The sequence below is a fragment of the Schistocerca cancellata genome, chromosome 1 (assembly GCF_023864275.1).
Source record: "Schistocerca cancellata isolate TAMUIC-IGC-003103 chromosome 1, iqSchCanc2.1, whole genome shotgun sequence".
NCBI lineage: Eukaryota > Metazoa > Arthropoda > Insecta > Orthoptera > Acrididae > Schistocerca > Schistocerca cancellata.
Genome location: NC_064626.1, coordinates 44676304 through 44701805, shown reverse-complemented (window position 1 = coordinate 44701805; position 25502 = coordinate 44676304). Strand labels below are relative to the sequence as shown.

Sequence of the window (25502 nt, the reverse complement as noted above, 5' to 3'; positions counted from 1 at the left end):
TGCTGAGGGTATTAGATTAGGAAATGAGACACTTAAAGTAGTAAAGGAGTTTTGCTATTTGGGGAGCAAAATAACTGATGATGGTCGAAGTAGAGAGGATATAAAATGTAGACCGGCAATGGCAAGGAAAGCGTTTCTGAAGAAGAGAAATTTGTTAACATCGAGTATAGATTTAAGAGTCAGGAAGTCATTTCTGAAAGTATTTTTATGGAGTGTAGCCATGTATGGAAGTGAAACATGGACGGTAAATAGTTTGGACAAGAAGAGAATAGAAGCTTTTGAAATGTGGTGCTACAGAAGAATGCTGAAGATTAGATGGGTAGATCACATAACTAATGAGGAAGTATTGAATAGGATTGGGAAGAAGAGAAGTTTGTGGCACAACTTGACCAGAAGAAGAGATCGGTTGGTAGGACATGTTCTGAGGCATCAAGGGATCACCAATTTAGTATTGGAAGGCAGCGTGGAGGGTAAAAATCGTTGGGGGAGACCAAGAGACGAATACACTAAGCAGATTCAGAAGGATGTAGGTTGCAGTAGGTACTGGGAGATGAAGAAGCTTGCACAGGATAGAGTAGCATGGAGAGCTGCATCAAACCAGTCTCAGGACTGAAGACAACAACAACAACATTTATACTGCTTTGCTTTGCGGCACGCAACCTCGCAAAGTGTCCGCTTATTTGCTTTAATTCTGGACACCAGTATATTTAAATGCATCATCACATCTGATGATGTCCAAGATATGAGGTCCAAGAGATCCGTGAGGTGAATTTTGAGGGTACTTTGCCACAACTTGTCTGACAGCCTGTCCGGGAACAGCGCCGGTGCACGCTGCAGTGGTAGTCTTTCCCCATCCACCACCAGAACGATCGGGTTGGCTCTGTGACACCCATTAGTCTTTGTTTCAGTGAATTTATATTCTTATAGCTACTGATTTGACTCGAGAGCTGTGCCAGCTTCCTTAAACATCCGTGAGAAAGAGTTAACGTCGTGAATGAGGTTTTGCTTTGTTTAGTCGTTGTCTGGCAGTCTTCTAAAAAGAGCTCGAGTCTTTCAGACCGAGACCGACCGTTTACGTTACCATTTCCTGATTCCACTTTTGTTTTGGGGTAGGCCTATCATTGAGTTACTTTGTGAACAGCATTGTCAATAGCTTACAATATAAAATGGCACAAGAAAATATTTCATAAAGTTAAATTTACAGAATTGTATATGATGTAGAGAGTAATGTAGACGATTCTGAGGCAGATTTTGAAATAAAGAGTGACCATGACAGTAACATCGGAGTAGTGCTGATGAAGAGGAAAATTTTCAGCCTTCCGCCACCTCCGATGGACCTACTGTTGTTCATTCAACTCCTGCAACTGACTCGGATACGTCACCTATTCGCTTTTATAGAGGAAGGAACGGAGCAACCAAATGTATAAAAACTTGTTTCCCACAACACTTAAGAACAAGATGTCACAACACAGTTACCGTGCATTTTAAAGGACGTATTCGAGCTGCGACGGATGTACAATCACCGTCAGAATCATATCAATCCACTGACTTACTTACTTCTTGACTCAACCAACGTCTAAATTGATTCAGTTCGAAATAAAAACACAGCTGACCCCAATATGGCTAGGCCTACAGGTTTTGATGAACTAAAGACATACCTTTGCCTACTTTACTCAGCTGCAACATTGTATGATGGTAAAATGAATACTGAAGACTTTTGGAATACAAATGAGACCGGAACAGAAATCTCATTGGAAAGGTTCAGATTTTTGAGTCGTTGTATTAGGTTTGACAACATCCATATGAGGAAAGAAAGAAACGCACAACATAATATTCCTGTCATAAGGCCCATTAGTGATATGCTTTTCTCCAACTGCAATGCATATTTTCCTCCGTTGAAAAACGTTACTTCGGAAGAAACGTTCGTTCCATACAGAGGTAGGTGCAGGTTCAGGACGTATATCGCAAATAAACGTGGAAGTATGTGATCAAGGTTTTCATCGTGACTTGTTCTAAAACGTACTATGCAAAACTTTCGGTATGCTACGCATGTGAATAGCCACAAAGTCCGTACACAGTCAGTAATAAGGCATAATATGTTGTTTTGCGGCTTGTACATCTGTTAAAAAGGTCTGGAATAAATTTGACAAAGACAGTTGCTTTATTTATTACCCAATCGTCAAAAGAGTACTACAAGAAAAGAGTATTCCGATCGAAGGTATGTTAAAAAAAAGCAAGCCTGAAGTTCCAGTTGAGTCTTTACCCAAAAAGTCTAAGAAAGGAGTACTCAAGTATGTTTGGGTTTGAGGAAGACATCATATTACTTTCATGTATAACAAAACGAAACAAATCAGTACTGCTTATTTCGTCAGTGCATCATGACGGTTAAACTGACAGTGACAGCGGCCAAAAGAAAAAAGTATAATAACAGAATAAAACAAAACAAATGGGGCTTAGGTGTCGTTTATGCTAAGCGTGGTGAATACACTGTTGTCAGAGGGACAAGACGGTGGCCTCTCTGTCTCTTTTCAGTTGTTGAACATTGCAGCTCTCGATAGTTACATTGTATGCAAAGCAAGCGAAAGCGATTCAGTTAGAAGAGAATACCTGAGAACCCTAGGAAAGTCTCTCATTGCACCACAGTTGACAATGCGCGCATCCCAGCGTCCATTGGTGTTATCTTTCTATTGACCTCAAACAAAAGAACATTTTTCAATGTGGTGCTCCATTTTCTAGCACCCACAGCTCCATTCAGTATGTCCAAATGGGAATATCACAATATCTGAACTCAAATAGTAACAGCGAACTACTAACAAAAAGTGACATTCGATAGCTAAACCCATGCCAACCGGAATACCAACATGCAAAACAAAAACGCAACTATGTACCAACCTAATAGAAGCTAAATAGTAGTGGAGCTAAGACTGAGCTCTGATGTGGGGCATTATAGAGGGTCATCTACCTTATGAGGTCCGTCAGTCACCATACCGTTAAGAAACTATTCATCTACAGGATATCACATGGAGCAGCTAATAGACAACACCTTACCTCAAAAAAATGGCTCAAAGAGCTCTGAGTGGTATGGGACTTAACATCTATGGTCATCAGTCCCCTAGAACTTAGAACTACTTAAACCTAACTAACCTAAGGACATCACACAACACCCAGTCATCACGAGGCAGCGAAAATCCCTGATCCCGGCGGGAATCGAACCCGGGAATCCGGGCGTGGGACACCTTATCATAAGCAGCAGACACGTCAATAAATGCAACAAAATTTGTCAGTTACTTATGGAAGCCAGCTTCTACGTAGATTGACAATAAAGGTACTTGATGTACACGTTACAGTTTTGTCGGAATCTGCAATGTTCAACATAAATCTTCCCAAGAACTCCATACATATCCTATTATAAAGTAGTCTCTCAAGTAATTTGTTCATCAGTCTCCGACATGTGATAAGACGATAACTTTGAGGTATGTAATGCACGCTAAGTTTCACGAAAACCAACAAATCTACACTACTGGCCATTAAAATTGCTACACCACGAAGATGACGTGCTACAGACGCGGAATTTAACCGACAGGAAGAAGATGCTGTGATATGCAAATGATTAGCTTTTCAGAGCATTCACAAGGTGGGCGCCGGTGGCGACACCTACAACTGCTGACATGAGAAAAGTTTCCAACGGATTTCTCGTACACAAACAGCAGTTGACCAACGTTGTCTGGTGAAACGTTGTTGTGATGCCTCGCGTAAGGAATACTTTGGTAAAGGTCGGATTGTAGCCTATCGCGATTGCGGATCATCGTATCGCGACATTGCTGCTCGCGTTGGTCGAGATCCAATGACTGTTAGCAGAATATGGAATCGGTGGGTTCAGGAGGGTAATACGGAACGCCGTGCTGGATCCCAACGGACTCGTATCACTATCAGTCGAGATGGAAGGCATCTTATCCGCACGGTTGTAACGGATCGTGCAGCCACGTCTCGATCCCTGAGTCAACAGATGGGGACGTTTGCAAGACAAGAACTACCTGCACGAACAGTTCGACGAAGTTTGCAGCAGCATGGACTATCAGTTCGGAGACCAGGGCTGCAGTTTCCCTTGACGCTGCATCACAGAGAAGAGCGCCTGCGGTGGTGTACTCAACGACGAAACTGGGTGCACGAATGGCAAAACGCCATTTTTTTCGGATGAATCCAGGTTCTCTTTACAGCATCGTGATGGTCGCATCCGTGTTTGGCGACATCGCGCTGAACGCACATCGGAAGCGTGTATTCGTCATCGCCATACTGGCGTATCACTCGGCGTGATGGTATAGGGTGCCATTGGTTACACGTCTCGGTCACCTCTTGGACGCACTGACGGCACTTTGAACAGTGGCCGTTACATTTGAGATGTGTTACGACCCATGGCTCTACCCTTCATTCGATCCCTGCGAAACCCCACATTTCAGCAGGATAATGCACGACCGCATGTTGCAGGCCGTGTACGGGCCTTTATGGATACAGAAAATGTTCGACCGCTGCCCTGGCCAGCACATTCTCCAGATCTCTCACCAATTGAAAACGTCTGGTCAATGGTGACCGAGCAACTGGCTAGTCACAATACGCCAGTCACTACTCTTGATAACTGTGGTATCGTGTTGAAGCTCCATGGGCAGCTGTACCTGTACACGCCATCCAAGCTCTGTTTGACTCAATGCCCAGGCGTATCAAGGCCGTTATTACGGCCAGAGGTGGTTGTTCTGGGTTCTGATTTCTCAGGATCTATGCACCCGAACTGCGTGAAAATGTAATCCCATGTTTGTTCTAGTATAATATTTTTGTCCAATGAGTACCCGTTTATCATCCGCATTTCTTCTTGGTGTAGCATTTTTAGTGGCCAGTAGTGTAAATTCTTCGCCTTCGCCTAATCAGTTTAGTCAACATTGACGTATAAAGAAAGTAACAGGAATGATCAAAATTCTTTGGTGAGACGCATGTCAGAAGAGCGGAGATTAAGTTATCAAGACCTTATCAGCACGGTTGTAACGGATCGTGCAGCCACGTCTCGAGCCCTGAGTCAACAGATGGGGACGTTTGCAAGACAACAACTACCTGAACGAACATGACCTCATGAAAAGTGGCATTTCGCTTCGATGTGTCACTTGTCTTTCCTCCCACCGGAGGTACTCGTTTCGTACACTTTGAGCAGCCCTAACGAAGTCACACACAGTACTGGTGCTCAGGGGGAACCCTGGTTTTTGAATATCTATAGTGGCACTGCATTTTTGCTTCTACAGGTACTTTTTCTGTTAAGGGTACCAATCTCCCAGAAAATTAAAGTGGTTCGTTGTTCTTCATACAGGCAAGGCTGTCTACTTTCTTCACACTCTGACACACTGAAAAGAATACAGAATATCCTTTTTAATCAAGATAACAAGGGCCATTCAAGACATTTCTAATACATCTGAAGCGATGAAATTTAAAATAAATACAAAAACAATTGAACAGAGAATGAAGAGACAGGTGTGTTATAACCGCGACCGGACCGGTCGCGGGTTTACCGTGAACGAAAGCGCGGCAAGTCGGAAAGGGAGCGGCCCGCGAACAAACAAGATGGACGAACGGGAAAGGAAGTACACTCACGATGACAGACGACCGAGCAAGACACCAATAACAACAACACGCAAAAAGCAACGGGGTCACAAACGAAAACCTCATGAAATAAACTACGTCCACTCGTACACAAAATGGTTCAAATGGTTCTGAGCACTATGGGACTTAACTGCTGTGGTCATCAGCCCCCTAGAACTTAGAACTACTTAAACCTAACTAACCTAAGGACATCAGACACATCCATGCCCAAAGCAGGATTCAAACCTGCGACCGTAGCGGTCACGCGGTTCCAGACTGTAGCGCCTAGAACCGCACGGCCACTCCGGCCGGCACTCGTACACAGAAGTAAGCAAAGTACACACGATGTCTGTAGGCGAGATATCGAGAGACTCATCCGAATATCAGACTGAATAGCAGAGTTTAGAGTATTTTTTTTTTTCTTCATTGAATTTTAATTCCTCCCCAAGGGGGCGGGCTGGCAGCAGCTTAGTATGCCGCTCTTCAGCCTACAGATTTTGTGACAAAGATCAGGAGAACAAATAATAATAAAAAACAGGCGATAAAATCGGAGACTTAGAGAGTAACAAGGCGAAAAGAAATCGTGGAACTTAAAACAAACAACAGAGGGATGATGATGCTAATAAAAATACAGACGAAGCAGACAGGGAAAACAATAGACAAGTAAAAAAACACGGCGACAGTCTGGATTCTGTTCGCAAAAGACATAAAATTCACACGTAGCGACAGCATGGTTTCTGTTCGCAACACGAGAAAGACAAACAACACTGAATAGTCACTGGAACACTGCACAAAAAAGTTGGCAAATGTGACACCACAGTCGAGAGCAGGTGGGGGGAAACTGGACAGAAGAGGGGAAAACAAAAAAGGGGGGAAAGGAGAGGAAAAGCGAAGGGGGGGGGGGAACCGGGAAAGGAGCTGATGGAGGATGAGGACCCATAAGAGGGGTGGGGGGCAGACGCGACAGGGAGTGGGGTAGGCAGAGGAGGGGAATACAAAAGGACAGGGGGGGAGAAGGGAGAGAGGAAGAGGTTTAGGGGGGAGAAACCAGGACGGAAGGGGGGGGGAGAGGGAGCCCAGGGAAAGGACAGAGGAAAGGAGGGGGAGGGAGGATCAGAGTTGATAGGAAGGATAAATGGAGGGAGAAAGGGCATCATCTGGGAGGGGAAGTTGACGGAAGCCACCTTGGGAAAGGAGATGGAGGGTGTAGAGATGGAGGGTAGGGGGGACACAACGGTGAAGACGTGGCATGGGGCGGGGATGGGAGAGGAGAGGAGCAACCAGGGGGTGAGGGGGTTCAAGACGGCGGGAGGTGTAGAGGATGCGGATATGTTCGAGGAATAGGAGCAGATGGTGGAAAGGAATGAGATCATAAATCGCAGAGTGAGAGGTATTCGCTTAAATACACGATAAGGTACGTCGCTATTGGACGCTGGGACCACGTGCTACACAGTGGTGCCCTCACATTATACGCGGCCCAGGAGCGCGTGCAGCCACGGCTTACAGAGACCTCTAGTGGTAATCGAGGTCCATGCCGTCTGGCGCGGATTCGAAACCCTCGGCGCTCGGTACCAGATCCCTCCCCCCTGAAACTTGCGTGTTGGGGCGGAAACGCTCCGGAAGGTGCCGTGATGGTCGGCAGATGGGCAAAGACCCGGGCGCGTCAACCGCCGTTGGCGGGGACGAAGCAATGTCCGAGGTGCCCACGACGGCCGACCCAGAGGCCAGGATGGCGGAGGGACCCATCGATCCACCTGGGGACGGGGAGGACCGGCGGCCGGCTCGCGGAGAGGCACCAACCGGGGTCAGTAGTGGTGACACCACGCAGGTATCCGAAGGAGGTAGCGGAGGAGGAGGTGGCGACGAGGGCCGACGTGGTTGCAGATGTTTCGACCACCTTCATTAACTGCTGTTAAAATGTGTGGAGAAGCTTCTCCTCAGTGTCGTTGGAGGAAGGGTGGAAAGGCAGGCTATGGTAATGTTTGATACATTTGGCCTGACAGAAGTCGTGGAAGGAGGGTGCCGTGAATTGGGGGCCATTATAGGAGACCTACGTGTGGGGCAGGCCATCAGTGGGGAGAACCTGGACCAGGGCCGTGAGTGTAGCCTCCGTGGTGGTGCACGCCATGCGGACGACATGTGGGTATTTCGAGTAGGCATCAACGAAAAGTAGCCACATAGACCCCAAAATCAGTCCCGCAAAATGGAAATGGATGCGATCCCAGGGCCAGGGTGCGAACAACTAAGGGAGGTTCGCCTGGTAACACGCACCACAGTACACCCGTGGACCAGGTGGTCAATATCACCATCGATTACGGGCCAGTACATGTCCCATCGAGCCAAAGCTTACGTGTGGGACATATCTCAGTGCCCGCGGTGTAACAAACTGAGCACTTGATGCCGCAAATCCAGAGGGATGACCACCTGATGGGCATCCAACTATGTGGCCAACAGAAGGCCGTCATCGACGACAGAGAACCTGTGAGACAGGTGGCGCCAGCGTCTGAAATCGGTCAGCATCCGACGAGTAGTATAGGAGGGCCACCCGTGGACCATGTAGTGGAGAACCCGCCGCAAAGATAGGGTCTCGGCGTGTAGAGGTCCATGCCGTCTGACTGCGGATTCGAAACCTGCGGCGCTCTGTACCAGAAGGAGTTAACAATATAAAGTAGAAATTGACGTTGTGAACGCCCTACGTTCTGTACAAGTCGACAAAAATTATATATAAAAGATGAAAACACAATACAGACAACAAACAATACAGTATAAAAAATTGAAATTACGATGGGGCTTGATACTATCCCACAACGTTCACCGAGTTCAAAGCGTAAATGGCAGTGCAGGCATCCTGTTAAGTATCGTATAATATCCCTGCATGAGTTCAACAACACTGAGACGCCTCCCCAAACTAACAGGGACTCCTCAGGATGTTGACCACACATCTTAAGCCTCTATACGTGACTGTGTGATCACCACCCACATTGAAGTACGACAGCGGTGTCCCTGAGGTACGCTGTTAATTAAACTAGATGTTGTTCCCGCAACACAGCAGAAGATTGTACTTACGTGTTTCTAAAAAGTGATCACACAACGACGACGATTCTGAAACGATTTATGGAAGTGGTGAAGAAATTCATTACACTTTTCAGAATGTACATTTTGTCGGTAACTTGCGAGAGGTGAGTATACTTGTATCATACGTCTCATTGGTGATGATAGAAGTCTCATAGGTGTTCTTGAAGTTTAACGAATACAGTCCAGTACATTCGTGAATTGTGAAATGTGTGGAACACAAAGCGTTTTGTTGCTCGAGAGGTAAATTTGTGAAGCTGAGTGGAATGACTCATTGCAAAAATCACTATCATTGAAAAGTGTCTAACAGCACAGATAACACACTACTTATTGGCTAAAAACACATTGATTACATGTATTGACTACTGCAGCAGAATCAACGACCAGTACTAAGACTATAATACCGTCTGTTCTCAACAGTTCGTAATAAATGATTGTTTGTGCATAGATTTACAGCTGAATTACGCTCAACGGCTCTCGAATTAAAGCTACTAGGGTCAGTCGAACGAAAATGTGACAGATGGAAAACAGTAAGTAATTGTTTATTATTTCAAAAGTAGTCGACATAATTCTTAGTACATTTGTCCCACTATGAGACGAGGTGGCCATTATCTCTATGGAAGTAAGTCTGTGGTTGCCTATGGAGAAATGATTGTACCCTGGTGTGCACTCTTTCGTCGGAAGAGACTCGATAGTAACTAATGTCTTTCTTCACAGTTCAAAGTTACGTACCTGTGGAAATCACATAGGGAGAGATCGGAACTGAAAGGTGGATGTGTAAGGATTTCCCTGTGAATCTTTTGCAACTTTCTCGAAACGTAAGGGGTCGGTCACATTGTGCCAACTTCGTTTGAACTGCGATTCTAAAGTTTCAGTCGGAACTACTTACACACCTTCCATACAGTTCCGATCTCTGCCTATGTGATTTCCATAGTTTCGGATTCCTCAAGAAAGACATTCGTGGACGAAGTGTGAACGCCGAGGTAAAATCATTGTTCCGCAGACAACCGCAAATATTTCTCCATTCTTGTCTCGCAATCGGATAAATGTGCTAACAGTTACGATGATCACTTTTGAAGCAGTAAACAATTTAATCACTTTCTCCCATCTGTCTTAGTATTCTTTTAATCGCTCCTTACATCTATTGTGCGGTACAGAGTGGACGCGCTGTGGAACAGTTTGGTGCGTCCAGTGACTGGGAAGACGTGGGACAATCAGTATCAGATTGTGCAACTCGCGGCCTGGTGGTGAGCGCCTCACCCATGATACGTGCTGTCAGTGAGGTTCTGTAAGAAATTAACTCTTCTAGTCGGTGGGTGTGCCGTGATTAGCAAAAAAACTGGGCCACGAGAATCCAGTACTGAATGCAGCTATTCGTCTAAGTCACTTTCACTGATTAAATAAGAGGTATTTATAATCCACTCCTTCACTCTGTACAGGTATAGGAAAGGAAAGATGGTGCACTACATGCAGTAATTTTTCGTATGTCAGAGATAACTGAAGTGTAGGAAGAAAATCCTTTGGTAAGTTCCATTGTGTCAGTTTACAGTAACATAAGACAAGGAATTTCATGTTTTTCATTTTAGCAAATGGCAACGGACTTGCCGCAGTGGATACACCGGTTCCCGTCAGATCACCGAAGTTAAGCGCTGTCGGGCGTGGCCGGCACTTGGATGGGTGACCATCCAGCCGCCATGCGCTGTTGCCATTTTTCGGGGTGCACTCAGCCTCGTGATGCCAACTGCGGAGCTACTCGACCGAACAGTAGCGGCTCCGGTCAAAGACAACCATCGTAACGACCGGAAGAGCAGCGTGCAGAACAGACGCCTCTCCTATCCGCATCCTCAGCTGAGGATGACACGGCGGTCTGATGGTCCCGATGAGCCACTTGTGGTCTGATGACGGAGTTCTTTATTCTAGCAAATGCTCTTTTCACCAGCAGTCGACGACTCTGAAAATTAGAGTAATGCTTTGAAAAATAAGTAAACGCCCGCATCTCGTGGTCGTGCGGTAGCGTTCTCGCTTCCCACGCCCGGGTTCCCGGGTTCGATTCCCGGCGGGGTCAGGGATTTTCTTTGCCTCGTGATGGCTAGGTGTTGTGTGCTGTCCTTAGGTTAGTTAGGTTTAAGTAGTTCTAAGTTCTAGGGGACTGATGACCATAGCTGTTAAGTCCCATAGTGCTCAGAGCCATTTGAACAATTTTTTGAATAAGTAAATAAGTAAAAACTGTAGCTCCTGCTATACCGCCATGGATGAAATTCATTATGTTGAACATCTGGCAAAACATTCTCCTTCATGTGTGCCATCATTGGCCAAAATCTCGTTTGGAAATCTCGAATGGCTTACGAGACATAAGGGGTGTTATGAATATTTTATTGGTACTCTCGTGCGATCGGAAATGAACATGATAGTTAAAATCCTTTTCCTCGATATTGTAAACAGATAGAGACCTCCCCCCGCCCCCAAGTCTAAAGAAAAATTCAGCATCTTAGTTAAACTTCATTCACAACCACATATGGTGTACTATTTTCCTTGGAACGTTTTAAAATTTCCTATTTGTGTAGGAAATATCACAATAACTGTGACCTTTAGCGGAAACAACGAGCATTTCACGATGAACAAGACATATGAAGCTACGGGTAACGTAGGAACTAAGTTCTTTTACCTAACATATTCTGCAAAATCGTTCGAGAAAGACTGCTAAGAGAGCGCGTCGTTCCGACAGCGCAGTGACACGTCATGCATGGCACGTACGGGTGGCGTCACATGGAGCGCGCCCCGGCCTAACTTTTAGGTGGTGGCGCTGGCGGCAGACGTCGCCACCCACAGTGGAGCCACGTGCGGTCGCCATATTGGATGCCTCGGGGGTTCCCGCAGTCAGCTCCATCCCCTTTGGGTCGCATTCCGTGTGTACGCCTACGAAAGCTGGTGCGTAACCTGTACCTCGTTTCCTGATGGGCGCTCCTGGGCACGCTCAGAGCAAATGCGGGGTATAGCTGGGCGCTCGGAGTAGACAAGCGTTTCGCGCACCCACCGCCTCAGTTTCGCCCCAGTACCGTCCTCCTCCACTCATGCTCCACATCCTTACCTTACTACAGGTCAGAGGTCTGAGGAGAAGAAATATACACTACTGGTCATTAAAATTGCTACACCAAGACGAAATGCAGACGATAAACGGAAATTCATTGCACAAATATATTATACTAAAACTGATATGTGATTACATTTTCACGCAATTTCGGTGCATAGATCCTGAGAGTCAATACCCAGAACAACCACCTCTGGCCGAAATAACGGCGTTGATAAACCTGGGCATTGAGTCAAACAGAGCTTGGACCGCATATACGGGTACAGCTGCCCATGCAGCTTCAACACGATGTCACAGTTCATCAAGAGTAGTGACTGGAGTATTGTGACGAGCCAGTTGCTCGGCCACCATTGACCAGACGTTTCAGTTGGTGAGAGATCTGGAGAATGTGCTGGCCAGGGCAGCAGTCGAACATTTTCTGTATCCAGAAAGGCCGGTACAGGACCTACAACATGTGGTCGTGATTTATCCTGCTGAAATAAAGGGTTTCGCACGGATCGAATGAAGGGTAGAGCCACGGGTCGTAACACATCTGAAATGTAACGTCCACTGTTCAAAGTGCCGTCAATGGGAACAAGGGGTGACCGAGACGTGTAACCAATGGCACCCCAAACCATCATGCCGGGTGATACGCCAGTATGGCGATGACGAATACACACTTCCAATGTGCGTTCACCGCGATGTCGCCAAACACGGGTACGACCATCATGATGCTGTAAACAGAACCCGAATTCATCCGAAAAAATAACGTTTTGCCATTCGTGCACCCAGGTTCGTCGTTGAGTACACCATCGCAGGAGCTCCTGTCTGTCATGCAGCGCGTAGGGTAACCGCAGCCATGGTCTCCGAGCTGATAGTCCATGCTGCTGCGAACGTCGTCGAACTGTTCGTGCAGATGGTTGTTGTCTTGCAAACGTCCCCATTTGTTGACTCAGGGATCGAGACCTGGCTGCACGATCCGTCACAGCCATGCGGATAGGATGCCTGTCATCTCGACTGCTAGTGAAACGAGACCGTTTTGAACCAACACGGCGTTCCGTATTACGCTTCTGAACCCACCGATTCCATATTTTGCTAACAGTCATTGGATCTCGACCAACGTGAACAGCAATGTCGCCATACGATAAACCACAATCGCGATAGGCTACAATCCGATCTTTATCACAGTCGGAAACGTGATGGTACGCATTTCTCCTCCTTACACGAGACATCACAACAACGTTTTACCAGGCAACGCCGGTCAACTGCTGTTTGTGTATGAGAAATCGGTTGGCAACTTTCTTCACGTCAGCACGTTGTAGATTTCCCCAAAGGCGCCAACCCTCTGTGAATGCTCTGAAATGCTAATCATTTGCATATCACAGCATCGTTTCCCTGTCGGTTAAATTTTGCGTCTGTAGCATGTCATCTTCGTGGTGTAGCAATTTTAATGGTCAGTAGTGTAGTACAGGATTACGCTGATGCCTGCTATCGACATCACGAAGGTGCTGCTTGCTATCGAAGCATCGCTGGGGACTCCTATGACATGTAAACAGCAAGACGCACCCTCAGAAGTTATTTCGCGCCTTTCGGGGTCCTGTACTGAATCGGGCCGACACATAGGCACGAGGTTAGTTCTACGCGAGGCCATGTTCCAGTCAACATCTAGTCCACAGGAAGCAGCGGGAAGAGTACCTTGTCTGGTGACAACAGAGTTAGAGGTCACCAGTTGGACTCTTCCGCTTAATCTGTAAGTCCTTGCACATGTTTGTGAATTTTGTCTTTGAACAGCGCTACGAGAAACAGTTTCTACTGAACAGTGCTTCCATTTGTATTAGCAACGGCAGTCTTCTTCAACACAGTCACAACAAAGAAGAAGTTGTATAACAAAAGATAAGTCCTTATTTTGACTGTAGGTGCATATCAGTCCCTACATATTACACGTGCAATAATCATGTCATTTATCAACTGTTTTGGCACCCAATTCATAGCTGACATCCCGTCACAAGTTATACATAACGCTGTGCTTCAGATATTCACAGCTGTGGTAATACATCTTGCAGAAAGAATAGTGATCACAGCTGTTTAATACCCATAAATGGGCATGTTATACAGCTATATGGATTGTTCGCTTTGCAAAATATCTCTAGCGATGGTGTTTTATCACGCCTTTCAGGAAACAAGCGTGATTCGACTTACTTTCGCTAGCCGGAGTGGCAAAGCGGTTCTAGGCGCTGCAGTCTGGAAGCGCGCGATCGCTGCGGTCGCAGGTTCGAATCCTGCCTTGGGCATGGATGTGTGTGTTGTCCTTAGGTTAGCTAGGTTTAAGTCGTTCTAAGTTCTAGGGGACTGATGACCTCAGAAGTTAAGTCCCATAGTGCTCAGAGCTGTTGAATCATATTTTGACTTACTTTCCGATCTTAATTTTTGTCATTCCAAATACCATAATCAAAATAGGAGAAACTGAAAGCACACACCAACGTGGTTTGCCACTAACACAATATTATCATCTGACTGTACGCCAGTGGTAATAAGCATATAAACTAGGTTATTGTGTAACTATTAATGGCAATGTGTTTTATATCCAAAGACTATCTGCGCCTACATACATACTTGAGGAACCATCGTATGATGCACGAAGGAGGGTGTCTTGTGGTCTATAAACAGCACTTGGCCACAGCATTCTTGGCCAGTCCTATTTCTGGTAAGAAGTCTGCACCCTGCAGCTGTCTACCATTGCAGGCATTCCTCCTTCGGAAACAGTTATGCACCTCACAAAGACTTACCGTATTTGTATTCTGTGAATATTGTAAACATTCTGATTACAGGCTCAACGCTAGCAGGAACTACCAAGTACCGCTACCATCACCCATATGCAGTGCACGTAGCGACAGCTATGCTGCTATCGGGGGCTATCTTGTGTCTGTGCGTCACAGTTCCTCAAGAGTCTGTGAGTGTTTCACCGCCGCAGTATACTTGAGCCATGGTGGAAACTCCAGTAGCCAGTTGCAGATGCAACTCAACTTCAGAGCACTCGGATTGGTCCCCTGTGCTGTCGCATCTGTTGCAGATTCACCTGGCACTGCGTCACGCTGTAGCGCACCACCACGTCATGACATCATCACTACACTGTGCTACAGTGTAGTTGTCCAAAACCGATTATCGGCAAGACTTTGTGAAGACGGGCTGTTGTCATCGACCTACGTTACGACACAGGGGAAGACAGTCTTTTGGCATTAGCACAGCACAGTCTTTTGTGGATCTTTAAATCTTATGTTGTGAGGTTAAAATAAACGTACATTGTCAAATTAACTGCAGAAACATTAATCATCTGCGTGCAAATAGCCAACTATGGACATAAAAGAGACGACGATTGACGTTTTGTTGTTGTTGTTGTTGTTTTCCTTAGTGGCCACTTACTGCTTACTGGAGTCACTTCTACCTCGTATATTACTTCAACTGTTGCCACCGTTCCGCAGCTGCCCTCAGTTGTCTCGGCGCAATCGTTCCTGTTCCACATTATGCATCACAATACTGCACGCGTCCTGCAGAGGTCGCCCATCCAGCCGTGGCCTCATCAGGAAAGCCAACATCTCAGCTCGCCGCCGTCCTTCCCCAGCAGCACCGCACCCCGTCGGCTGCATCCCTTTCTCCAAAATCGACGCAACAGTACCAATCGCTGCAGATTTTCAGCGAAACATCGGAGTCAATGTCCACTTTCCTCCACCAGCTGGAACATGTTTCCGCATCGTTCACCATCATGGAGGACTCTCACAAATGGACCCATCTCCTCAACTGGTTTGGCACTGCTCATTATGGATCTCGTGGTGGTGCACGAACTCTCTTTTTTGAGCCTTCTTTCCTGTCGTATGTGGACTCCTCGCTGGATCCCCCACTTGTTTTTTCTCTCTCAACCCGTCACATACTCAGTCACCCCAGACTCCACTCTTGCAGAGTTCGTCTCCTTCTCCTGCTCTGGCGCCTACTTATCTTGCACCAATGGCCCTGGTGGTCCTTCCTCAGTGCCACAGTCGCGCCGTTTGCTGTGCCACGTTCTCTGCCGGTTTCTGCACCACGGGTGCATCGTCCCAGGCCCAGTGCTCGCAACCAGCTCCGCGTCTACTGGTTCCGCTGCCCCTGGGCTATCCACTGCCAGCCCATCCAATGCTATCCTCTCAGACGCCGACTAGTCACTCTCACCAGTCGTCACTGGAGCGGCCTCCACACTCGGCACATCTGGGCCACCAGCCTGTCTGCCACTCTTTCTTGCCTTGAGCTCAATGCTACTCCCATCCTCCTGCGCCTTATATTGGGGATTTAGCCATGTGTGGCCTTCCTCTAGGACGGTGGCTTCCTACATCTTTCGACAAACATTGTCTTACTCCTTCTTTCGTTTTTCGTAAGATTTAACGCCCCTTTCAAGTTTTATTAATAATAACTTTCATATTTTACATTTAGGAATGGTACAAATTTTTCACCAATTGGGATGCGTTGTAAGTGTTTGACAAAGTTTTCTTAAAGTACACTACTGGCCATAAAATTGCTACACCAAGAAGAAATACAGATCATAAACGGGTATTCATTGGACAAATATATTATACTAACACTGACATGTGATTAAATTTTCACGCACTTTGGGTGCACAGGTCCTGAGAAATCAGTACCTAGAACATCCACCTCTAGCCATAATAACGGCGTTGATACACCTGGGCATTGTGTCAAACAGAGCGTGGATGGCGTTTACAGGGACAGCTGCCCATACAGCTTCAACACGATACCACAGTTCATCAAGAGTAGTGACTGGCGTATTGTGACGAGCCAGTTGCTCGGCCACCATTGACGAGACGTTTTCAATTGGTGAGGGATCTGGAAAATGTGCTGGCGAGGGCAGCAGTATACACAAAGGCCCGTACAGGACCTGCAACTTGTGGCCGTTCATTATCCTGCTGAAATGTAGGGTTTCGCAGGGATCGAATGGAGTGTAACGTCCACTGTTCAAAGTGCCGTCAATGCGAACAAGAGGTGACCGAGACGTGTAACCAATGGCACCCCATAACATCACGACTGATGATACGCCAGTATGGCGAAGAAGAATACACGCTTCTAATGTGCGTTTACCGCGATGTCGCCGAACACGGATGCGACCATCATTTTAACACATAAAATACACTTCATATACGATTTTATGTAACTTCTGATATAAACAAGGGGGAACTATCTTCGGACTTAGAGCATATCACAGTTGGCAGTTACACAAAATACAAATTTATAGTTCATTACCCCTGACGTATAACAATACAATAATGTGTAGATTGTCAGAAAATTGTCTTTGCACTGACCTATGAAAACAGAATGTATAATATACATTACATTACACGTTGACTATTATGAAACAATATATATTTGACGTAAACCTACTTTGAAAGTAATTTGCCTTCTGTAGTGCAGATCCAACAAGCTGCAGAGAGCTACTCTAGGATTTATAATCCGAAAATCAGTTAACTAAATAAATGGATCATGTAGAATATTGTCGTGCTTTTCTCTTATAACACTTGTAGTAATTAATGAATGTGTTACAGTAACTTCATTCGTTTTAATTGCGTTAAATGGTCATAAGAACCTAAAATATCCACAGGCAAGGCTCACGTACACATTATAGACGACAATTTATGATATATGGGGGCTACCTTCGTTTCCACTATTTGCACGGTGTAGAACTGCATGGGCGAGTTTTCATTTTGTTTTCGATGGTTTGCAGCAGCATGGACTATCAGCTCGGAGACCATGCCTGCGGCTACCCTTGACGCTGCATCGCAGACAGGAGTGCCTGCGATGGTGTACTCAACGACGAACCTGGGTGCACGAAAGACAAAACGTCATTTTTTCAGATGAATCCAGGTTCTGTCTACAGCATCATGATGGCCGCATCCGTGTTCGGCGACACCGCGGTAAACGCACATTGGAAGCGTGTATTCTTCATCGCCATACTGGCGTATCACCGGTCGTGATGGTATGGGGTGCCATTTGTTACACGTCTCGGTCACCTCTTGTCCGCATGGACGGCACTTTGGACAGTGGACGTGCCATTTGAGATGTGTTACGACCCTTGGCTCTACCCTTCCTTCGAGCCAGACGAAACCCTACATTCCAGCAGGATAATGCACGACCGCATGTTGCAGGTCCTCTACGGGCCTTTCTGGATACAGAAAATGTTCGACTGCTGCCCTGGCCAGCACATTCTCCAGATCTTTCACCAACTGAAAACGTCTGGTCAGTGGTGTCGGAGCAACTGGCTCGTCACAATACGCCAGTCACTACTCTTGATGAACTGCGGTATCGTGTTGAAGCCTCATGGGCCACTGTACCTGTACACGCCATCCAAGCTCTGTTTGACTCAATGCGCAGGCGTATCAAGGCCATTATTACTGATACTGATTTCTCAAGATCTATGCACCCAAATTGCGTGAAGATGTAATCACATATCAGTTCTAGTATAATACATTTGTCCAATGAATACAAGTTTATCATCTGCATTTCTTCTTGGTGTATCAATTTTAATGGCCAGTAGTGTAGTTGCAGCAAGTTGTTGCACCAGCATAAAGGGCCTGATGTGACACACATTTTCGTTGTACCATTGAAATCATTACAGATATTAGTGATACCACTGGCCTCACACGCGCTGGCTAGGGAGGCGATAAACATGGCTCCTGTCCTGTGCCGACTACAGCTGGGTTCGACCCTCAGCAACAGAGATGAGGTGGAGCTGTGTCGCTCCTGGCGTGTGGCATACAGCAACAGTCCCGCTCACCAGCGTTGCGGCATCTCGCCTTGGATCCACGGACTTTTGTGTTGTCTCTCCACTCTAATCACAACTTGTTCCGCGATTCTGCTGACCTTCTGAGCAACGTTCTGGTAAACCGCTCTTTATAAAAATAGAACAGGGTTACTGATTAACATGAGCTTTCCTGCAGTCACTTCTGTAGCTGTGTTGCAATGACTTCGGGTTTATAGAATACGTCGCCTGTTTTATTAATCTGCACTTGAAGCACAGGTCGCTATTTAATGTCTCTGATATTGTAACGATTCTACTATGAGAACATTTTAATTATTTACCTTGTCTCCTCATTTAATATCTAAATGGTATGAAGACAGATGTGTGGGAGTCTTTCGCATAGCCTACCCAGAACAATGGGGAGAGCTTCAGTCAAAGCTAAGAAGTAACCCGCTAGTTGTGGAAACCATAGGAGGCCAATGCAAACTGCTAGACTTAATTTACCAATTTAAACTTTGTGATAATGGTTATTGTAAATGGAAAGACTGAATTCATTTTTTTTTAAATTACGGGATTGTTTGCACTTTTTTGGTATTACCTTGAAATACAAGAGAAACAAATGAGTTGCAGTAAAAGAGAAATTTAGGAGAACACCAATTAGAACGTTTGTGATGGGAGCTGAGTGGTATTCGAGGTGCTGGAGAGAGCATGTTTGGCAGAAGGAGATGGAATGTTGCCAGAGAGAGTGGACCACAACGCGAAGTTACGGGAACTATCAGTGATGCGCCAATGCACTGGAGCAACAGAAGATGGCCAAACACACACAGCAGCTCACGCAGCCGAATGTAGCTTCTCCATAGGCTGCCTTCTATCCGAGGCAACTCAAATTACGGAATACTGTACCTCTAAATACCTAGGTCCACAACAATTAGACTTGTATTGCTCTCGGACATAGGGATGAATGCCTTTAGAGTTGTTGGATAAGGGAATGGTCGCACCAACATTTTAAGAAGCTGACCAAGTAAGTCATGGCTTCACAGAACTGTACTTCTCTACAGTATTTGATTACCTACTGCTCGCCAGTTTCGACCACAGTGCGACATTCACGCTACTCTCGGGCATATCAAAGAAGCTGTTGAAATATGAAAATTGTCAGTTGATAATTTATAGGTGTATACCAAAAATCTGAAATCGACACAACATGATGAAATGATCAGTTTCTTTATATTTGGTAATGCAAAGGAGAAAGTTTACAGTAGACCTTTTTCATTGTTTACAAAGTTAAGAAACATCTTAATCAAATCGCGAGCCTTTTCGAGCAACCCTGGACAACTGACAACCCCAAGAAATGTAAATCTGCTGGAATTATGGATTTGAGGTTTTCGGCTGTTGGAGAGTACTCGCATTAATGTCATTTAAAATGAACTATAGGTAGATCTCGCGGTAAGGTTGTAACCTCCCCCTCACTTATCGACCTTAATGGCAGTGAAAAATTAAACCGCGTGTACCTAATGGAAATTTGGGAAAAGCAATCGTCACCGCAGTTAATTTGTCGGTAAAGAGGGAGGAAAGGGTTACATCTGAATGAAAGGAAAAATGCTAATGAAACTGGTGGAAATTTACTTTGAAAAGTGGTAAAGTTAATAAAGAAAGCAAATGTGCGGCCGTTACGTTATCAATTAACGAGCGGTAATTAGATATTTCAGATTTGGGGGAAATTACGGTCGCCAGTCCTAAGGACAATTACTATAGTAACTGAAAAAGAAAGGTTATTACACATATAACTAGCACTAGAAGCGTGGCAACTGAAGGTTGACACATGTAGTGTGAAAACTGAAAGTTTGTCAGAAGTAATAAATTTCGCTACACTCTGACTTAATTTAGCAAAAGAATTAATAAAACCGGAAAATCGAAATTTAAGTTAGTGACTGAAGTTAATAGTGAGCTTTCTTTCTGAAGCACATGGAAATTGAGTAAAATACGATTAGTCTTGGACTACATCAACAATCATTTCAAAAGCTACTTGAATCTACGCAATTTAGAAATAAGAGATTTAACTTTGAACTTGAATTAAATGATTCTGAACAATTAACAACCGTAATATTTAGTACGTACCAAGCTGAGCTGCAGTCACAGGTAAGCTAAAATACGGTAACAAAACTCGCACTCTTAATTTGTGCTTGTGTAATCTAAATATTGTAGCCAGCTATGAATACCTTAACTGAACTTTGAAATTAAAGCAGTGAAATCGAATGATGCTGGCGTTTGAATTTCAACGACACTCGGGTTCTAGGAAGGGACCCTGCTTGGTAATGCAATTGGGACAATGAGCAACAAAGGTTCATGCTAAGTTGCTGTAATTTTGTGATGCATCAATTTTAAAAGTTTGAAAAGTTGAGGTCTGCCATACAGTTCTAAAACTTAACGTGTTTCCAGTCTTCCTTGTTGGTTGATTGAAGGTTTGAAGCTGTCGATCGAGGAGGTGGCGACAGTCACTCATTGTCGGCCGTCGCTGTTGCAGAAGCTGGATGTTGGCGCGCCTTCTTCTCGACACGGTTACCAGACGAAACGGGCTCTTGATGTGCGCCAGCTAATGCTTCCCGTCCGCGACACCATGTCAGAAACTATCATCGCAATTCGAGCGCAATTACATGCTGCCAAACCCTGAAAGCGCGGCAACTCGCGGGAGCTTCACGCAACACACCTGCTCCACTGCACCACCCCAGCTAGACTCTCTGTGCCCGCGCTCCACGCGGCAGCGTTACCACTACCAAAGATCCTCAACACTTTGGTTCTCCACACGACCTATCGATGTATTCGTTCGATAGCAGGCCAGACCCAGCGTATAAATACAAATGATATTCACAAAACAAACCAACATAAATGCATATATATATATATATATATATATATATATATATATATACAGGGTGTTTCAAAAATGACCGGTATATTTGAAACGGCAATAAAAACTAAAGGAGCAGCGATAGAAATACACCGTTTGTTGCAATATGCTTGGGATAACAGTACATTTTCAGGCGGACAAACTTTCGAAATTACAGTAGTTACAATTTTCAACAACAGATGGCGCTGCAAGTGATGTGAAAGATATAGAAGACAACGCAGTCTGTGGGTGCGCCATTCTGTACGTCGTCTTTCTGCCGTAAGCGTGTGCTGTTCACAACGTGCAAGTGTGCTGTGGACAACATGGTTTATTCCTTAGAAAAGAGGATTTTTCTGGTGTTGGAATTCCACCGCCTAGAACACAGTGTTGTTGCAACAAGACGAAGTTTTGAACGGAGGTTTAATGTAACCAAAGGACCGAAAAGCGATACAATAAAGGATCTGTTTGAAAAATTTCAACAGACTGGGAACGGGACGGATGAACGTGCTGGAAAGGTAGGGCGACCGCGTACGGCAACCACAGAGGGCAACGCGCAGCTAATGCAGCAGGTGATCCAACAGCGGCCTCGGGTTTCCGTTCGCCGTGTTGCAGCTGCGGTCCAAATGACGCCAACGGCCACGTATCGTCTCATGCGCCAGAGTTTACACCTCTATCCATGCAAAATTCAAACGCGGCAACCCCTCAGCGCCGCTACCATTGCTGCACGAGAGACATTCGCTAACGATATAGTGCACAGGATTGATGACGGCGATATGCATGTGGGCAGCATTTGGTTTACTGACGAAGCTTATTTTTACCTGGACGGCTTCGTCAATAAACAGAACTGGCGCATATGGGGAACCGAAAAGCCCCATGTTGCAGTCCCATCGTCCCTGCATCCTCAAAAAGCACTGGTCTGGGCCGCCATTTCTTCCAAAGGAATCATTGACCCAGTTTTCAGATCCGAAACGATTACTGCATCTCGCTATCTGGACATTCTTCGTGAATTTGTGGCGGTACAAACTGCCTTAGACGACACTGCGAACACCTCGTGGTTTATGCAAGATGGTGCCCGGCCACATCGCACGGCCGACGTCTTTAATTTCCTGAATGAATATTTCGATGATCGTGTGATTGCTTTGGGCTATCCGAAACATACAGGAGGCGGCGTGGATTGGCCTCCCTATTCGCCAGACATGAACCCCTGTGACTTCTTTCTGTGGGGACACGTGAAAGACCAGGTGTACCGCCAGAATCCAGAAGCAATTGAACAGCTGAAGCAGTACATCTCATCTGCATGTGAAGCCATTCCACCAGACACGTTGTCAAAGGTTTCGGGTAATTTCATTCAGAGACTACGCCATATTATTGCTACGCATGGTGGATATGTGGAAAATATCGTACTATAGAGTTTCCCAGACCGCAGCGCCATCTGTTGTTGACAATTGTAACTACTGTAATTTCGAAAGTTTGTCTGCCTGAAAATGTACTGTTGTCCCAAGCATATTGCTACAAACGGTGTATTTCTATCGCTTCTCGTTTAGTTTGTATTGCCGTTTCAAATATACCGCTCATTTTTGAAACACCCTATATATATATATATATACAAACAGTAAAACAATTACAATATATAAAGAGACAGAAATGTCACATCTTGAGGTAACAAAACAAGGAAAAAATTATAGTACAATAGATGGAAATAGGAGGATATACATTTCCGGCGTTACAAGGTACACCATGACTCCAATAACTTCATAGTGATAGGGGCGAATCCGTGATTCCTCTGAGAGAACGTGGTGCAGTTAACACAGATCTTTCACAAACAATCACACTCGGGCACCTTACACACGCACTTGGTGATATTGCACAACAACACTGATCTAGCAAGAAGAGATAGCTGTACGCCATTACTTACATACTAAATCCTTTGTTTTAGTAGGTGTATACCCAGCACTTGCACGAAATTTCAGTCAGTTCATAAATCACTTCGAAACACTATTTCTTAATTAAGAGTAAATAAAAGGAAATTTTCTTAAAAATCCATAAGTACAATTTACTGCAGTCAGCAACATTATTATTCAACATAATCTGTACTGAAAACTTTCGAGTCTAGTTAGCTGTTTGCACGAAAATAGGCACTGATAATATATTTACACAAAAATCTAATGATGAAGGCGTGCATTAAAAAGCCAACAGTCTATGTCCCTCAGGGCTGCAGTTTCTTCTGTTCAACGAGATTGCCGATCAGCACACAAAATCTGCAAAATCTTGGTACAGAAGAATAGTCAGTCACACGAAATTCGATTATTTCCTCAAAGCAACGAAATGGAATGTGTGTACAATTCTCATGGCATGAGTGACTAATACTGTGGTTTTACTGATAAAAATCTTACTTTATTTTAAAATCGTATCCCAGATTAGTGCAAAGTCTACAAAGAACCGATGGCCTCCATAGGGAACAAAGACATGTAGTGAAACAAAAAGAAAACTAAATCTGTCAGTGAGAAACGGCCTGAAGTTGATGATGTAGCATAATATTGAAGATAGTAATATAAACAACAATGCAAGCGGATTATGCGAAAATCATAGGAACATAAGGTAAAATAATAATGACAATACGTTGCATAGTAAAGGAGAATACCGGTAGAGCTAGTGATGAAGAGGACAGATACCATTACGATTAAACGACAGATTGGTAACAGGAGAGTGTAGTGTTTCAATCATTTTAACAAGAATTTCATCATTGTCACTGAACCGATGGGGTTGTTAGATCCATTAGATGCTAATACGCAATACCTTAGTGCATCATTAAGAATAACTGCAATACTATACCATGAAAGTTGAAATAATGTCCATCACAAAAACTTTGAAATCAAAATTTCTATCATTCATGATAAAATATCAACAAAGCTATCTAAACAGTGTCCATCTGAGTATTGTAACATTTTAAGTTATTCGTGTAGCCAGTCATTTATCAGCGAAACATATCCAAAATTGTTGAAATTGCTGAAGCTAAGATCTTGTATTAGAATTGTGATAAAGGAATGCCATCCAAGTTCTATTCTGATTTTTTTTTCCGCCAATCTCGAAAATTTTTGTGAAAGTAATAGACAACTGGCTTCTTACACATATGACACAAATAAAATATTCCCAGACTCACACATCAGATATCTACTGGGTTTTGGTGTTCACAGTTGTATTTACACTTATAATAATAGTGTACATAATTTTTAGACATTAATTACAGGCTACTGATATATCTTATTGAGCCGTGTCACGGCACAGCTCATTTGATTTACCCGCGAGATTATTTAACTGGTTTTCGCCGCAGCGATAGCGGGAGTGATCGCTGAGCGCTTTTGGCGCTGGTGCGCCAAGCAACAAGTTTTGAGGACGCCTCGGTCGGGAGATGGGGCAGGACGGAAGCGGCGGCAGTCAACTGGTGCCTGCAGACTAAGGACTAGGATGAGTTAAAATTGTTAAAATTGGTGCGTTTAAATTGCAAATTTCGTAATTCTACTAATATTGCTTGCGATAAACCCATCTATTTCTTCATATTGCCATATTTGAGTATTTAGGTGTGCTTCTTCTGCCGGCCTGAGTGGCCGAGCTGTTCTAGGCTCTACAGTCTGAAACCGCGTGATCGCTACGGTCGCAGGTTCGAATCCTGCCTCGGGCATGGATGTGTGTGATGTTCTTAGGTTGGATAGGTTTAAGTAGTTCTAAGTTCTAGGGGACTGATGACCTCAGAACTTAAGTCCCATAGTGCTCAGAGCCATTTGAAACATTTTTTGTGTTTCTTCTCGAGACTGACTGGATTGATTTGGAACACGTGGGGCGAGTATTTAAATGAAAATTTGCTAGATAACACAGCCAAAGTGAAATGGGAAACTTGACAGTGTTTACTCATGTCACCAGTCGTTAATGTTATTTCTGTCTTGTAGCTTACTTAACTGATATAAAATAATTTAGAAATTTTGTGTATTTATCGCGAAAGGTGAACTGATGTCACACGAGAGAAAAATAAGTGACATTTGTGTAGGGTTTACGTAAGCTTAATTGAAATCAGGAGGTAAGAGAAAAAAATG

General features: G+C 44.8%; 1 pseudogene; it reads left to right on the top strand.

The window, feature by feature from the left end:
• The first annotated feature begins 10282 nt into the window (after positions 1 to 10282).
• LOC126100641 (5S ribosomal RNA) lies at positions 10283 to 10399 on the top strand (annotated as a pseudogene).
• Positions 10400 to 25502: the final 15103 nt, after the last annotated feature.